Source organism: Cyprinodon variegatus, unplaced genomic scaffold (genome assembly GCF_000732505.1).
Source record: "Cyprinodon variegatus isolate N-32 unplaced genomic scaffold, C_variegatus-1.0 Scaffold290, whole genome shotgun sequence".
NCBI classification, from domain to species: domain Eukaryota; kingdom Metazoa; phylum Chordata; class Actinopteri; order Cyprinodontiformes; family Cyprinodontidae; genus Cyprinodon; species Cyprinodon variegatus.
This window is the reverse complement of record NW_015150743.1, coordinates 484,066-502,963: the sequence shown is the minus strand read 5'-3', so window position 1 is coordinate 502,963 and position 18,898 is coordinate 484,066.

The window sequence follows — 18,898 nt, the reverse complement described above, 5'->3', positions numbered from 1 at the left end:
AACATTACAAAATTTGAAACACTTTAACAAAGCTTGAGAAAAAAATCACATTTCAGAAAACAAAATAAAAATACAAGAAACACCCATAAAAGTCCCAAAACAAATTAATAAACAATTGCTTCGAGACCTATGGCTCAGGTTTCGTAATATTGATTAGAAAGCTCAGGGTCATATCATTTGAACAGAGGAATCAAATAAGTAGAAATTTACATCTTACTTAGGTAACTTTTTGACTGTCTACTTTCTATTTTCTCCTCTTTACATTTTAAAAATAGACTCATTAGTTTTGTTTCATTTAAGCTAATTTTTATTATGGCCTGTTGGTATTTAAAAAAATAAGAACCATCAAAATAATTTGTTTCATCCAGTAACTTGATTTCTTTGTGGTTGGACTCGGTACTGCACCAACTTGTTGTTCTCCACAAACCAAAATAAATCGTTTTTCCAAGATGATGTAAAGTTAAATATGACCCTGTTTCCATTAGTTATGAAACTGATAACAAGCAGGTTGTCATCCAGAGTTGTAGAAATATTTCTTTTAATTTGGTTTAATAAACCAGTATAAGGTTTAAAGCTTCTGTCCTTAACAGTTTTTCTTGCATTTCTTTTACTTTTATATTTTAAGTAGTTTTAGAAAGGATACTTTTACCCTTTTACTTGAGTAAAAAGACAAAGTTTGCAAAAGTTTTTTTAAACAGTAGGATTTATACTTGAGTAAACATGAATACTTGTGACACCTCTATATTTGAACCCACCTGCAGCTTTATCCCTAAGCAGTCTCCAGTATTTCTTGGTCTGAATAATGATGTTTTTCTGCTAATTTTCAGCCTGTTTCTGGTGCTTGACTTATACTGGTTGCATTGGATTCATATGTTACTTTCTGTTATGTATATTTTTCATTCTATTCCAAATATTTGCATCTACTGTATAACAAAAACAAACAAACAAAAGAAAACAATTAAACAAAATGAAATCTATTTTTATCTAATGATTTAAATTTATTTTATGGAAGAGTACAGGTACATGTCTATGTTTGGCATGTGTGTGTTGTAGGGTGACAATGCGTAACTGAAAGCTGGGAAGGTCACGGTGCAGTCAAGAGACTGAGAGGGATCATTCTGTGCCTGAATGATCGAGGTTAAACACAAAAGAACAACCTGTTATAAGCAATCTACAGTCATATGCAAAAGCACAATTTGTCTCTAACACAGGGACACAGGCAACTCTAAGTTTATTCAGCACATTACTAATATTAGGCGAGCATGAGCTCTAGTGTAACACCCTTTATTTAAATGTTCTAATTGTAGAGGATGGAAAAGATAAGAGAAGAGACTTAAACTACAAAATGTACAAATCAGGTGTTATTATTCCCACAAAGACTGTTCAGGATTTTTTTTTTGTAGACAAGGTTCCATTAAAGACATTTTTTTAAAGCTATTACTGAAAATATCTTTAAAATAGCCTTTTTATTTGCACCTTTATGACTAAAGCGTAGTTTTAGTATACTGAGGTACTGACACCTCAGTACTCGTTGATGCATCTTAAAGGCTGTAGTCTATTTTTCCTGAATTTTCTTCAGGTCGGAAATTCCTCTACTGTTTCTGCAGATGCGACGTCCAACCTAGCAAACAATAGAAGCTTTATATTCAAGATGGCTTTTCCCATCCAGCTCAACACCATCTTCTATGTGAGGTGAGAAAAGTAAAAAAAAAAAAGAGAGGGCGTCGTTGCTTAGCGCCCTAGTGGCTACAAACGCCGCTGCACTGTCGCAAAATTCAACTAACAGTGTCTTTTTCTTCATCATCATCATCATCATCATCATCATCATCATCATCATCATCATCATCACCACCATCATCATCATCATTGTCATCATCATAATCATCGTCATCATCATCATCATCATCATCATCATCATCATCATCTTTTTTTGTAGAGCGCTTTAAAACAGCTACAGCTGAAAGTAAAGTGTTGAACATAGTTAAAAATAATAAAACACAATAGAATAATATCAATAAAAGCATAAAAATATAAAATAAGGCAATAATATGAATTTGTTTAAGCTAAAAAAACAAGGTTACAACAACTTAATCCTGTCAGTATTAAAAGCCAGATAATAAAAGTAAGTCTTGAGCTGTGTTTTAAAATTCAGCAGGTAAGGAGCCTCCCTAATGTGCAGTGGGAGGCTATACAATAAATGGGGAGCAGCGATAGAGAAGACTGCCGCCCCCCTGAGCTTCCTCATTACCTGCAAGAGGTGCTGTGCTGCTGACATGAGGGACCATCTTTTGATTGGGGATCATGCTAGATGTCTAGATTCAGCTCTGAAGGTGTGAGAAATGCTGCAGCTGTCTGGAAAGCATTGCCGGGACAGGCCGGTCGGACCACGCCGGTCAGCATGGATGATCAGCGGCAGAGCTCCAGTGAACAGCAACTGGGTCGGACCAGGCCTGTAGCCTGCTAGCTTTCGTAGAAAATAACAAAGATATATGACTGTATGCTGGGAGCAAAGTGTTAACTTACCAGTCTAATAATAAAGTTGAGTAAAGTGATTGGTTTTACCTCACGCATGATCCCTTACACTTTTTATATTTTTAACCTCCTTAGAAGGTTCCAACTTTTTCCTCGCCTCATGACCAGTAGTTGAGCAAGCAGAAAAATAGTAGAGCAAAAGACCTGAACTCCATATAAGAGCCTGTGGCCGTAAAGCAATACGTTCTTCCAGGTCACATGACCTGGCCAATTACGGTGCGTCTTCTCCCAACTTACATAATATTATAAGAATTAAAATTGAACTAAAGTTGTAGAATTTATAGTGTCAAGCATTGCATATTGGCATGAGGAATCATTTAAAATAACTCATATGCATCAGCTCTTTAGGTCATAAAGTCCTTGGTGTGCCTTTAAAGGAACAAACTGTTTCTGCTTGCTGTCAAAGACGCTACCTTGAATTAGTAAAGATGGTCAGAAACAGAAAAACTACATGATAGTTGCACAATGTCCTCCACCCAATGCATGAATGGACTGCCTGGTTCTGCTGGAGGTTTCTTCCTGGTAAAAGGGAGGTTTTCCTCTCCACTGTCGCTACAAGCATTCTTAGTGTGAGGGATTGCCTTCGAGTCAATGTGTCGATGCAATCAACTGGTTTCCCTTAGATAGAAAACTTTGAATCAATTTGACTGTATGATCTGGTGAACTGTAAAGTGCCTTGAAATGACATGTTTTGTAAATTGGCACTATATAAATAAACTGAATTGAAAGTGCTGCACTGAAGGGCCACCTAACACTGTAATTGCAGATCCTTTCCCCAACTGCTGTTAGACTTTAGAAACATCACAGCTTCAAACAGATTTGCATAATCAGTTTACATCCTAGCTGTTATTTGCAGTTTTTTTAAAACTATAACTTAAATAGACACTTTCTGCTTTTTTTATACACTATCTAGGTTTTTCAGTTTGAATAACTGCACATTGTTTCTCCTCTGTTTTAAACTGTCTGTTGAAATTCAGCTTAAAATCCCTGAACTTTCCCACCCCGGGACAACAAAAGATTATTTTGTTCAATTCAAGTGAATAATACGAAAAGCAATCAATTTTCAGTGCTGCATTTTCCCAGAAATGCTCATAACAACTCCATCACAACTAAAAGTCTGACCTCCAATTGCACTGTGCTACAATTGTCAGCTGTGTTAAGAACACTCAAAGCACAGTCTTGTAATTGTGATATAATAAAGAAACTGAGAGCAAAGTGCCTGTAAATAAATCATATATATAACTATGTAATACGAAATGCAGTAATTCCCTAATGATCCCTGTACAGTACGCACTGGCCTTCCTTCTGTCTGTCTAATGTTTAATACCATTCCCTCCAAAGTGTACACAAGTTAAGGCGTTATTACTCCCAACACAACAAACCACATACCGTAGCTCTCAACTCAGTAATTAATCTAATTGGATTTTGAAAAAGTTGGTTAACTCTCAAAATGTATCCAGCAATCAATTCCTAGTCAGAATTTACTATTGTTCTAAATGGTGAAAGTACCCTGCAAGTGGAAACAGGGTCTGGCAACAGCCCTCTTCAGTGCGGATGCTGATACTAAGCTGTGAAGTCAGGGTTAGCTATGTTCACTATCAAGATCTTGGATAGAGTACAGAGATTGAACAAGCTACTTAAAAAATATATCATTTTCTCCCACAAAATAATGACGGAAAAAAAAGTCTCAAAGAGATGTATGTAGTGCATTCAGATTTTGAGAGAGCAGGTTTTTTTAAACCAATTTTTAGCCAGTTCATTAATGTTCACCTGAAAAACATCTCCAGGATTTTAGGACTAATGTCCAAGCAGGATATAGAAAAACTCATTCATGCATTAACCTTTAATTGAATTGATTACTGCAACAACAATTCATAGGTTTGCCTACAAAGTCTATCAGCCAGCTGCAACTGATCCAAAACTCTGCTGCCAGTGTTCTCACTAGAACTAAGAAAGTAGAACACATCAGCCCGGTTCTAAAGTCCTTCCACTGGCTTCCTGTAGCTCAGGGAAAAGACTTTGAAATACTTCTGTTAGTCTATAAATTACTGAATGATTCAGCACCTCAATACATAACAGATTTGTTGTCAGTCTATCACCCTCCCAGACCACTCAGGTCTTCTATCCATTCATTCATCCATTTTCTGTCACGCTTATCCCAACTGGGTCGTGAGGGGTGCTGATACGTATCTCCAGCTGTCTACGGGCGAGGTACGCCCTGTCGCAGGGCAACACAGAGATAAACATTCACGCACACACAAGGAGAATTTTAAAAAGCCAATTAACCTAACAGTCATGTTTTTTAGGACTGTGGGAGGGAGCCGGAGTACCCGGAGAGAACCCACACATGCTCAGGGAGAACATGCAAACTCCATGCAGAAAGACGCCGGGCCAGGAATGGAAACAGGTACCTTCTTCCTGCAAGGCAGCACTGCTGCCCACTGCGCCACTGACCTGGATCAAACTCCCACAAGACTGTAAAAGTGCTGAAAGCCTGAATTCTTTTAAGTCAAAGTTAAAAAACCTGTTTGTTTAGAGCTGCCACTAACTGTTGATTTAAACTGTTAACTGAGGTATTATGATAAGGTTAAGGTCCTAATTGTTTTATTTGCTATACATGTGTTGTTTTTTTTTATCTTTATTTGCTTTCATTCTGCTCTCATTTTTCTTATATTTTATTATCTAATTCATGTAAAGCACTTTGAATTGTCGATGTACTGATTTGTGCTATACAAATAAACTTGCCTTGCCTTGCCTTAGCAGCTTTCTATCATAGAGCATGGTGGACAATAAATGTTTCTAGAAAACTCCATCAATCTGAAAACAGCATTTGTAACAGCAGTAAATGCAATTAAAATGCTTAAATGAGGAGTCCAGGGGACACTTTTAAAACCTTTTTTATTTATTTTGGGAACATCAACCATCTTTGGTGGTGCAGTTTGTTTATCAGCAGCTTTTTTAAAGCTGAGGTGGAATGGAATAGATGAGCTCATCGGGAAGGTGTTCTCTGTGGCTTGACATCCCATCTACAGCTCATGTATGTATTTAGTGCATAAAGGAAAGATAAGGTTCTTGAAGAGAAACCTGAGTTTTAAAAATGAAAACAGATTCTTATGATCAAAGTCCTTATGAGAACAGATGTGTTTTCAAGGCTGCGTCAGTTACAACAATAATCATTTAGTTTCCAGAAACAGTAAACTACATAAAACGAGTTTAAAGATGACAACCTAAATTCAAATTTATCATTCAAAGTTTAAATCATATAAATAATTAGTAAGAAGGGTTTCTGAAATTGTAGTGAAGCTTTGACTGGTCCTTCCCCTCCTCCACACAGGCAACAAATGATTGTGCTCCTTTAACGCCAGGCTGGAGAAACAAACACTGGCTTCATCTCACATGTGCTAGTTAAGCTTTGACAACGTTCATCAGGCTTTTAGAGCATCTCACAACGACACAAAGTGTTTGATCAGCACTCAGCCAATAAAATGGAAAATCTCATCCGGCTTATTTAGCAGTTTTTATTTCAGTCTGAGGCACATTTGATTGAAATTTTACAGTTTGGTCATGACCTTTTCACAACCTCTCACAGTTTATTGCAGGAAAACTCAGGTGTGCATCTTTCCCATGAACTAAAGCCATTTTATTTGCTTTGAGAGTTCGTCACAAGCTGAAACCCTAAACTGTAGAAACGCTGACGATCACAGGACGAAATGGGAATTTGATTAAAATCCTTTTAAAACATGATGAATGTGATGCTATAGAAAAACAATAGATGCAGGATGAGTATCAGCATTAGCATTTAGAGGGATAAATCAGCTGTGCACATGTCTCAACAGCCATTAGGTAGGAGTAAAAGGACTGATGCACCCAATGTCAGCACAAGCGCGTGGGTTGACATTTCAGAGAGCCAAGCATGTGTGAGCGTGTATGATTGGTTTGGGATCACAAGCTTCATCTTTGTTTCAGACAATAAAACACGGATATAACTAAGTAATCTGGACACCCTTTGAAAGTGTCTTCTGTTTTTCTATCAGCTGTGTATAAAAATACTTTCCATATATGAAAAATGTCTGTGCATCCTTGTCCATGCTGACACGTTCCCATCGCTAAACTAAACTAAATTGTTCAAGCAATTTCACCCTGGGAGCAGTTTACAGTATAAGACGCTGAAAGAAATGTCCAAAACCTTGAGATAGCATCACAGGAACGATAGCAGTGATCGTATTGCTGTTGATTTGACAAACTAGAGTGTAACTTCCATTCAAGATAAACAAGGAAACCCAACGAAGGCCGATTGAAGACAATTAGAACTCATCCAAACTCATTTAATTTCGATGGATGAGTTAATGATTCAATTATTTGGAAAAAAATTATTCGATCTAAGGAGAAAATGTTTGTTTATTATGGTCCAAAAAATATTTTTTTCTCATAAGGATGAGTATAGGATGGATGGATGGATGGATGGATGGATGGATGGATGGATGGATGGATGGATGGATGGATGGATGGATGGATGGATGGATGGATGGAAATGGAAATAAAGAAAACCATTTCCAGTTTCCACTTTATCTTTAATAATAATCCACACACAGTCTGATGACGACACGCAGCGTCAGTCTGTGTCTAAAAACAACAAACACTAGGAGATGGGATGAGTCGGCCATGTAGGGATAAACACACTGACTGAGGCTCATGCACACATGCACATATGCACGTGCACGTGTGACTGACAACTTGGCAGCGTTTGGCAGCTTCATACTGCGAGGCTTCCTCGGCGTGGCTGCCTCAATCTGTTAGGCAAAGACGTCAGTGTTTGTTTCCTGATCAGCAAGTTTCCTGGCACTGGAAATGTGTGCAGTGATGAAACAGCTCCCTGTTAAACCCTCCCGGACTCATAACACACGGTAAAAATAGAAAACAAAAATCACAAGTATGGCTCAGTCATCATGGCTAAAAATGCTTTTTGAAGCAAAGCTGTTTTTAATGCATCAGATGCATTATGAAAAATCTGTTTTTTCATCAGGCACTGTTTTCTAAAATAATTCCCATTGCTATACCATTAAAAGAAAACACTGCATAAAAAAAATATCATGACAGTTATTACATCAATAAGCCACAACTCCATAAACATGTTATTGTCGCAATTGTAGTTCAGTTGGACTCTGCTGTTTACCTGATACTTCCTGCGGGAATATTGCCCTTATTTATTTCTGCATTGACTGTAAGCCTTTGGCTAAAGTGCACAGCAAACAAGAAGGGCAGGTCAGAAATGACGAGCAACGGACGACTTCAAAAATATCATTCTGCAGAGTAAACAAGCAGACATCCAAAATTGAGAAAAGGTTCATTCAGTGTCTGCTGAGCTATTTCTGGAGTGTTTGGTCATACCTGATGGGGAATGATAAAAAAAAAAAAATAACGTACAGATTTTTCACTTATTTCCTTAGCCTTTGGTAGACTTAAAGGCCCACAGCATCAGAGATCCTCTACCATACTTAACAGGAAATATACAGTCAACCTAAACCATGTAGAGTGTTGTTTTCTATTTATTGTCTTTTTTTTAATCCTCTGAAAAAAGAATGCAGTTAAAATGTTAGTATTATCTAAGAGAACAGACGACTCATGAAAAGTTAGTTAAAATTCACACTGTTATCAATTACTACTGTAAAGATTGTTTTTACTTACTACCCTCATCAATGTAGCAAGATATTTACATAATCCAGTCTATAAGTCACAATTCTGATTGCTTTTGCTCAACATATATTGGTTAAAAAGAGTCACAACATATGCTAACCAGAAACAAGAAGCTATTGGGTTTTCTAAAGGTTTTCAGACGTATTGATCACCTTAAAAAAATAAAATAGACATAATGAGAGTATGGTTTGATAACATTTATTTGATTAAAACTGATCAAAGGAGCAGATGATTTTACTGAAAATAGTTTTTCCTAAAATTACAATAAATGTCAACTGAATAAATGTTATGGAATTAGTTTATAAACCTTTACCGAGTTATATTATTCTTGTTTTAAACTATATAACTATATATAGGAGGTGCATTTCTTGCAAGTCAATTACTTAGTGCAATGAACTGGTTTTCCTTAACAGAAACTTTTAACCATTCTGGTTGAACTTTCTCTGTAAAGTTCATTGAGATGAAGTGTGTTGTGAATTGGTGCTATATAAATTAACTAAATTAAACTGAATTGAACGTATATTAAAATTGAGGCCTTCAATTTTCAAAACAGCTGTTTTACTGTTCTTTAGACAATTTGGATTGTGAATCACAAGCTTCTTCAAAAAATACCTTACCCTCTAAAGACAGCTTTAAATATGCCATAGCTTTTTCCTGGTGGGATCCAGAGCTTAGCATCCAGTACTTCATGGAAGCTCAGAGACCCCATATCAGCACACCACCATCACTGAACTTGATAAAAAGACGCTTTTCTTGTAACTTTTGTTTGCATCAAGCAGTATAGCAAAATACTTTCTTCATATACTTTTCAAGTCTAGTAATAGTTGACTTTGTATTATATATCTGGCTGTAGAGGTTAATGAAATATTTTTTAATGGCTTTTAAAACTTTCAGGTGCTCAAACTTTAGATATATTAGCAAGTATTTCTGCAGCAAACAGAACTGTGGAGCAAATATGAACACAGTTTCTTTCAAAACTCTTCACATTCCTTAGATTTTGTGATTTATTATTGTATTTTATGCCTTACGGAACAGACAAACTAAAGAAGGATTAGGATAAAGGGATTTTGTTTTGGGGTATCAACGTAAAAGGTAGCCTGGTCTGCAGTCTGAATTCTTCTAGAATTTGTTCACGTAGAAGAATCCATCTTGACTCACTCCAGCTTCAGCTGTTTAAGGCAGACTCAAAATGGATCCTATGTTTTAAGGTGGGATATATAACCGTGATGAAAGCTGCCAAGTCCATCAAAAGAAAGATGGCAGCATAGGAGGATGTACATGTTGCTTTCGCTATCACACCTGGTTTGTCCCAATCTACAATTTCATCTTTGAAAGAGGAACAGTCAGAGTCATTAATTTGTTCTGTGAGGCAAAAACCAAATATTGGTAGGTGGGCGTTATGCGTAGCTTCACCCAATCAGCTCTGACATGTTCTGCTGATTGGAACCGCCTTTCACTGATCAGGTTCGATGAAGTCAGTCCATAACTAATATTATGTGGAGTTAAATCTGGTCACAGAAATTTTAACAATTTTTTTTTCCTACTGTTATTCTACACATGCAGAAAGAACACAAAGATAAAACACCCTCAGTGGAACTGAGCAGCACAGAGGCTGACATCTTTCCTTCCTTCCTTCCTTCCTTCCTTCCTTCCTTCCTTCCTTCCTTCCTTCCTTCCTTCTTATTTCCTTACCTTAATTGTTTCTTTTCTTGAATCCTTTCCTTCTTGTGTTCCGCATTATTTTCCTTCCTTCCTTCCTTCCTTCCTTCCTTCCTTCCTTCCTTCCTTCCTTCCTTCCTTCCTTCCTTCCTTCTCCCTCACAGGACCTTCAATCTAAAATTCCTCCACCATATTTTTATCTGATCATGATTCATTATTGTAGAAAGGAAAGGAATTAGCCTTCATCTGAGCCACCCGTGTCTTTTTTTAATTACTTAGCTTTCTAATTTTAGATTTCAGAGTCAGTGCTGGCAGCAGTGCCTCCCTCGCCTCCTTCCATCCATACACAAACAAATCATACGTTAGAGCGGGACTGTGTGACTCAGTGTGTGCAACATGCTGACATAGAACGCTTCTTACTTTATCTTTCCAGCCAGTACGGGTATAAAAAATCCTCCCTAATATATAGCGATATGCTGCGTGTTGCATGCGTCATCTGTTTCCACCTTATGTTTTAGAGTCTTCATAAGCTTTTTTCATAATTTCTTCTGTGGAAAACTTTGCTGCCTTGAGACACAGACATTTATAAAAAATGCATGAAGGCCTGCTGAGTCATGCTGTGAGCCAGAAAAACAGCAGGAAATTAATCCTGTTGGACTTTAATCACTTCAGATTGAAACTGTTGAAAAAATATATAATTATATTATGTTAACAATTAATCATTAGTGAGATTAAGCCATTGAGTGAAGATGTTGCTGAGTTGCTGTACTGAATTTTTGTAAAAGTACATGATTTTTTTAATCATGTAATTTCTCCAGCAGTGTTTTTCATAATTTTTAACATCTCCTCTGAAATTTAATCAATTTTATCAGCTTATTCAACACTGACTATGATGCAGCCAACCCAACAGATGGCTTCAAAGGAAACTGTCTCTACAGATTGCTTCAAGTCTGCCATTTTCTCTGCAACCATAGCTCTGGGATTTGGACAAAAAAAAAAAAGAACAGATTTGCTTCCTTACACATTTCTACTGCATGCACTATTTCCCATTCTTTAGTCTTTTCAGATCAGAAAATAAATATTGATGATGAGAAAGATAAAATGAAAGCCATACCAAGCACAAAAAAAGAACTTTGTTTTTTTCTGAGAATAATTTTTAAAGGGGTCATAGAATGCAAAACCGAGTTTACATTGTCAGAGATGAATGACAATATTTCAGTGGGTGAAATGGACGTACAGGAGAGTTCAAACCGCATTTACACCTCCTTTCTGTGCAAATCTCACAATTATAAACTTCCACCATAAAACTGGCAAATCAAAACGAAGCACCGAGTTGATGTCAATTCGGGGATGTTTCCTTATTTGGTTCTGGTCTGTAATTTTGGCCCCGGAATTTACATCCAGACCAGCCCACTGGTTCATGGCCCAAGAACATGAATAGAGGTAGATGTAAGGCACCAGTTTAGCTGTTTAGCCTACAGTTGGGTTTATTTCTACAAGATTTACAAAGCAGGAAGTTTCTCTATTGAAAATTAGCCAAAACCACGGTGGTAAATGCAGCGTTCCAGTTGATGGAGAAAGGGGAACATTTTCACAGTCTTCCCAAGGATCCGAAGACTCGACAGGGATGGATTATTTTTGTGTATCAGAAGATCCCTGCAAAGTTTGATGCCCAGCTGTTGATTTGCTCTAAACATTTTACCAAAGACATTTTTTAAAATCTTGGACATTTCAAAGCAGGATTTGCTAAACTTCTTTTACTGAAACAAGAGGACGTCTGGTCACCCCATCATATCAACAATTCGATGTTTCAGTGAGTGAGTGCTTGTTGCTATGATGCGTCTTTGCTCAGCAGTTTTGCCCGTTGTAAACCAACCAATCAGAGCACAGCTCATTAAATATTCATGATCATACCATAAAATGAAGAAAATCTGTCATTTCATTCTAGGGCTTTTAACCAGGATTGCATTAGGGCTCATAGAACAGCAAATATGCCATTTTCAGCCCAACCAATGTTAGGCACCCTATTCAGAGACCTTAAGGACCAGATACCCTATAGAATCATTCTATGACTCCTTTAAGCGTTCTGCAAGTCCATGCTCGGTTGGGGAATAAATGACAACCAAGCTGTTTTTGGACCTTCTGTCAGCATATGATGGAATCATCTAAGAAATCATGATTAAAACCTTATTTTCATTGGATTGAGACATTTTCTAATGATTTATATGTAAAATAAAATCATATTATGAACAGCATTCAGAGAAGTCTGGCCTTTTCATCTTCAGCAAAAGTTAGTCTGAAATTTTCAATCCCAGGTTGCAAATAAAGAACTGTGTAGAAAAACACAGTAGAAAATCTAAAGGCAGAAATCCAAAGACCCATGCAGATGATAATGTGGCGCTCCTGGCAGGAGAAGGTTCACGTTCTGCATGATCTCTTTTTTAAATTGACGTAAGACATATAAACAACAGAGTGTGTGCAAAACGAAAGCTAACACAGTCTGATCCGTCTCTGCATCAGTCAACCTCTGCTTGGCTTAATTCTAATCTTTCTCCATAAAATTCAATTCAAGCACTGATGTAACTGTGTTTAGGGCTAAAATGTGTACCAATGACTAAAGTTAACGAGATTCAAACATTTAGATGTGTGTAGAACATCCTGGACCTGCTTGTGAAGCCATTAACCTGCAGGTATTCACTCAGGCGAGAATAACAACCTCAAAGTTACTGATTAAATGCTGATGATCATTTAGTTATTGTGAATTATGCTTTACTGCTCCATAGTAACAAAGGTAAACAAGCAGTGCCAAACAGAGCATACTATCAGTAGTTATGACATTCTGTTTGTGAGTTTTAGGTCATTTCTGTCATATGTTATCTAGCCTGGCAATGAAGGCAGGGCAGATGACCGTGGGATGCTGTCTACCAGATTTGGACCAAGTTATTTTGCATTGTCCAGAAGAGGGTTGATGTGCTGTTTGCACCAATTCCTTCAGGAAAATGCAATATTACATCCACACACACCATCTCAGACTTTCTCACACAATCACATATTTGAATAAGCATCCTTGCTGACAATCAAGCGCACCATCAGCCCATTTCTTAGACTAGACTTGCACTAGTTGCACTTTATGATCCCACTATGTACTTTATTTTCATCTCTCACAGAAGAAAGATGATTGATTCTTGCTATGTAATACTGTTTATTATTTTTTTCAATAAATAAAGCTTAAGTTTACGTTTCCTTATGCATTGCTTGGCTGTAAGCCTCAACATTTTAACCAACTGTTTGGATGGTTTCTGAAGTTCTGTAACGCTGTTGCAAATTAAACTTCTCTGTGACTGATATCTGTTTCACTTATCTAAACTCATGATAGGAGCTGATTTTCCAGAGTGAATACTCGTCTCAGCAGAAAGCCCTGCAGCAACCCTGAAACAAACACTTGCATGGTAACTGGGTAATGAGACGCTGCATCAAGGCCAGGTCTACTGAATGCTCAGTCGCAAACAAAGTGATGCTTTGAGGGACAAAACATTGGTCTGTTGCTTTCATTGAGTTTAAATCTAACCATCTGAAAGCGATTCAAAACCTAGCCTTGGGCTCTTTCAGACATTCCGCTTTGCATTATTTGACCTTTCGCCTAGATAATACAACTTTTTAGTTATCCAGCAAAGCATCTGTGCACTTTGTTCTCATCTGAGCTTTTAAATCTCCATTTATTTAGGCAGTGAGCACATGGTTTGATGCTTATCAAGCCATCTAAGCCTCGCAAAACTGTGTCTGACCCATATATCAAAAGCCCAGGTAATACTGGACAAAAAAACCAACATAGGAGGCAGCAACAGGTGATTTAATCTCCTGCCCTAAGCCAAAGCTAAGTGTCATAGAACCTATTATTTACAGAGTAGTAACAAGGCAGTGCTTTCTGCAGGAATGCCAATAGGAACAAATAGGATTAGTTATCATCAGTTGTCAGTATTATTTCTTGCAGTTTATTGAAGTTATTTTTTTTTATCCATATGACACAATTATTCATCATTGTATCATTTTAAAAACTTTCTTAAGTGATTACCTTGGATTATCTGCACAGAGGCTGGCAATATCATTAAAGTTAGGATGAATTGTAAACATTTTGTTAATTAGGGATATTGATTGTAGGTTTTTGATAGTATTTTTGTTAATTGCAGCATTTTTTGTTTTCAACCTTTTTAGTTGCGTTTGTTTTTTGTGTTTATATGCTTTGGAGTTTGGATCATATGTGTGTTTGCAGCTCATTTGCTGTGCATTTGTACCTGTTTACAGCTTGTTTTTCTTTTAAATGCAGTATTTTTTTCTAATGCATTTGTTTTCTGTGCAGTTTGCACCACATATATTTTATCACAGCTTGTTTTGTTCTATTGCTAAATGCACCTGTTGACCACTGTAATGCCAGGTAGGAAGGTTCACTACTCGTGATTAAAAGGTTTTAACAGAATAAAGTAGGAACATGAAAACACTAAGAAGAAACATAAACAGGCGTTGAAAGTGTGCAAGCACAGAGCAAAGCATTATATAAACAGGATGATTAAAGTGCTAACAGAAATTAGTAAAACAATCACTCAACAGTCAGATATAAGCAAAAGAATGCACAAAGCCATAAGGAAATCAAACTAATTTTGCTAATACCAACACCATAGTGGGTTCCAAACATCACTAAAAGTGTAGGAAAAGCAACCTAAACTTCAGGAGCTGCAGATCCAGAGAAAAAAGGTCAGGTGCAACTTAAGTGCAAAGCATCAAAACCAAAGTCCTGCAGATGATTACAGCAGCTGCATCTGTGTTCTGCCCCTTTACTCTGGTACCCCTCAATTTAAAAAAAATATAAACAAACATGGTCAACCAAACATGAAATGTCAGAATTACAGTGAAATTATGATTTGAATTATGTTGAGATGTCCAAACCTCAATAAGAAACAACTAAACAATATTTCGTTGTATTTATTACATTTTCTGGTCTATTGCATACAATACTAATATGGTTTATGATTGCAAATGGACAAAATGTTAAATATTTGAGGGGTATGAATACATTTTAAGTCAAATCATTTCTACTTAAATTAACTTTTTTTCTGATTACAGGTTTATATAATGTGAGGTTCAGATGCTGTGATGTAACTAATGTTTGATTCTGTACAATGAAAGATCCCTACTATAATAAATACTAATAAAGAGTTCTGTACTTAGAAAAACCACTACATGTAGAGGGATGATGTCATCATGAAATCAGTCTATTTTAGCAGCAAACAACACACAGTTGCTTCTGATTTTGATAGACTGAGGCAGCCAGCTGTCTAAAATTAGTCTACTTCTTTACACCTGCAAATAGTCATGTTTAACATACTGAAATCATATTTATTATTTTCGCAGATGAAAGTGCAGCCACACCTTTTAAAGCTCGCCAAGACAAAGAGAAGAACAAGGTGTCTGTAGACAAAAGAGCTAATATTGACTTGATGACCCTCAAAAGTACTGCAGTCATCGTTAGCAGCATCGCAGCTGCTAATCATAGCAACATGAGGTCAGTGCATGTACCACAACAAGGCAATTAAGTTCTTCAAACAGCTGACCGCAGGCCCACTCGGGTTAAACACAGTAAAGACCAGACTTGGCCAGTTTAAGCTGCCACGAGATGCCTGTTAAACTGCTGCTTTCTAAGAGCCGTGCGTCAGTACATCTAGCTCCGACCCTTTCAAACCCACACACAAACACACACCTACACATTCGCAAATGCACATGTCCACCCCCCACCACCACACACAGACTTAAAAATGGACATCAGAAAGATCCTTGATGAAAGGGCATTATGTAATTCGTAATTGAATCCTTGCCCCTGCGTTTTGTCTGTGTTCTCATTTGAAACAGGAGAAGATCATAAAGGCAAGATACACAAATCGTGTGTGCTCATAAAGAGGTTCACAACATACTGTGCTTGTCATCCCTGCTGCTGCGCTGCTGCTGTTAATTCAGGAATAAACTGTGTGCACTGCTTGGATTACAGCCCAACACCAGGATGCTTGATGAGAGATGGGTTTTCTGTGCAAGTCAATAACAAGGAACCTCTACTAAGTAAACATCATCAGAACACATCCAGCAGCAAGAAAAACAATGTCCAGCAAATGTTTCTGTGGCTTGTGCCTTAAATCAGCATCATGCATCACATGTAAACATGAGAAAAATACAACCTGAGTTCAGCTACAAGGTGTGCCGTTGGTAAAGGTCTTGCCTCGGTACAAGTAGGTCCAGGTTTCTGATCCCAAACTGAGGTCTTTCTGTCTGTAGCTTCCATGTTCTGCCCTTGAATATGTGGATTCTCTGCAGGCACTTAGGAACAAATTTTTACTTAGCGATCCTGGATTACCTACCTCTGCTATTAGGTTGTGTAGTGTATCTGGATTTAGCCATTACAGATATATATCTATATAGTGTATGCATGCATGGCTGTTTTTAGGACGTTTTCATTTAGAACAACAACAAAAAAACTATCCAAACACAATGTAAAAAATAAAATAACAAAAATAACACCAAGGCTGTTTATATTATTATCTGAGTAAAATGTCGTGCTTTTTTCCCCGTGTTTATCCAGGACAAGCCTGGTTACCCTGTAGTTAATTTGTCTTGTAGATATCCTGGATCAGGTGTTCTGACTGATTCTGTTGACTACTGACAAGTTCTTCTAAGAGCGCTCAGCAGTAGCCTTCCTGTGCAAGATCTTCCCAAGTGGAGAGCCTGGTCTGCCTCCGCTCTGTGACTCTGTCTCCACCTGCATGTCTACCCTCCACTGTTCTCAGGCTCTCCACCATCTATAACTGACAAAACAATTACTCATCAGATCACATTTATGGCCCTAACAGCCAGCCACACATAGCTCACCTCCTCCTGGCTCCCTCTTTCCTCACTGAACACTGTAAGCTTAAAACGAAATCTCCTTTGGATATCCTCAGTTACCCAATTTTCTCACTAACCTTTCCTAGAGAAAGAGCTATCAATCTGTCAATCCTTTCCGTGTCCGGTCCGGGGACGTTCTGCTGGCCTGATTTCAGTCTCGACCTGAGTCTGGACTTCCTGAGCCTCTTCTAAATAAACCTTTAAAAACAGATTTTTGTGTCCCTGCCTGATGCCCATAATCAGACCTACGAAACGAGCAGTATTACATATTCTGAAGTTAACATGTTGTGCTTTAAAATGTTTCCCTCTGTTTTATGGAAAGCTGTCCGGGAAAGATACAGCAAAGCACTCCAAGACCTTCACACTACATCATCACCACATATTTGATCCAAAAAAGAAGGTTAAAAACAATCCACTGGGCTTTATATCCAAGCTGAAGATGCTTTACTTCCCACCCAGGAAGCTTTTTCAATTCAAATGTCAGGAATGGTGTTGAGTTCAAGGTTTTATACAATTGATGGGCTACTGTATAAAGCCTCAAACTCAACACTATAACGCAAAAGCATTATAGCAGCAGCTGCAAATTATTTCAAGATAATTTGAATCCTCTAAAAACATTTCAGACATTTCAAGAGAAATGTTTTTAGTCTGGGTTGTAGTCTCTCTATGTGGTGTAACAGGTTTCTATGGATGGCTTCCAAGCCTGAACAAGCGCTGCAGGCATTAATAGTTAATCCTGAAGCTGGTAAAGTTTTCTTTGAAAATACAGGGCAGTACGCAACATAACCAGAGGAAAGACCACAAAACAAAATCAGATGTGTTCCCTGTAGACAACATTATTTCTTATCAATTTGATCCTGCTTCTTGCAAAGTTTCAGACTAAAACAATAAGCTGGAAAGTAATGCTTTCTTTGTTTGTGAATAGTATATCTCGTTCACTCTGAATGGAGCTGTCTTCAGATGCCAGATGCTGGGTGACAGCAAAAATCATCCCTGATAGAGCACTCGTGCCTCGTCCAATTTGAGGAATAAACACCAGGCTTAAGTCAGCTGTGGTTTGCGCCTTTGAACTGTCATGGATGTCTTTTCTCGTGATTGAATCAGGATCACTGATGTATAATGAGTTAAATGAGGCCTGCAATGCTTTAGCTCCTGTTCTTGTTTTTTAGATTACCTGGATGAGTTGGCAGCTTTCTGTAGGATTCATTTTAGTTTACCAGCTGCTCCTGGGAAGGTTCAACCCTGTCCCATGTCATGTTTTTTGTCTGTCTTTGTTTGTCATTAGTGGTTGATGTGGTTTTCTCAAAGTGGTTTTCTGGAGTCCAAAAGGCTTAACCTAATCTTTCTAGAATGACTGATGTGAAAGGATTTGTTTATTCTCTGTTCTTGGATGTCTTAAGACATAATGTGTTGCTTTGTTTGAGATATTGTATCATATTTACTGTTAGACGAGTGTTTAACAGTAAATAGTGTTTGGCATTCAGTAGGTCTGATCAGGCTGAAATCTGGAAAGAGACTCTGAACCCCCCAAAATTGGAAAACCAATCAAGATTTAACAAGAGAGAAAAATCACTGTTCACATCTCAAAGACAAAAACAGAAGAAATCTATTGGATAGCCCTTCAAGGCAATCTGGTTTAGAATTATAGGAGACTAACATAGTATTGCTTCAAAGATAAACTGGACATGGCCTTAAAATGTGTTAGGTGGTTAGGTTTCTGTTGTGAAGACAAGATAGGACTCTTGCTGTAATAAAGCAGGGAAAAAGCAGCTGTAATGAAAATGCTTTTGCGATTAGACTACATGAAACATTAAACAATCAGTCTTGTTTAATGTACCATAAATGTATAATTTCCTCTTTCTCTGGCTGTGTTGACATAGGCCTAAATAGGGGAATTAATATGAGGATTAATCGCTCAGTTCAAAGAGTGATAAATTAACAGGCTAAAGCATTTATTATTATTAAAGATCTGCCCCAAACCAATTCTGTTTAGTCTCTAATGCAGATTAGATCCAATAAACCCATTTTTCATGCTGTTGAAAATTCTGCCCCAAATTCTAAGAATAGAGTGTATATATATATATATATA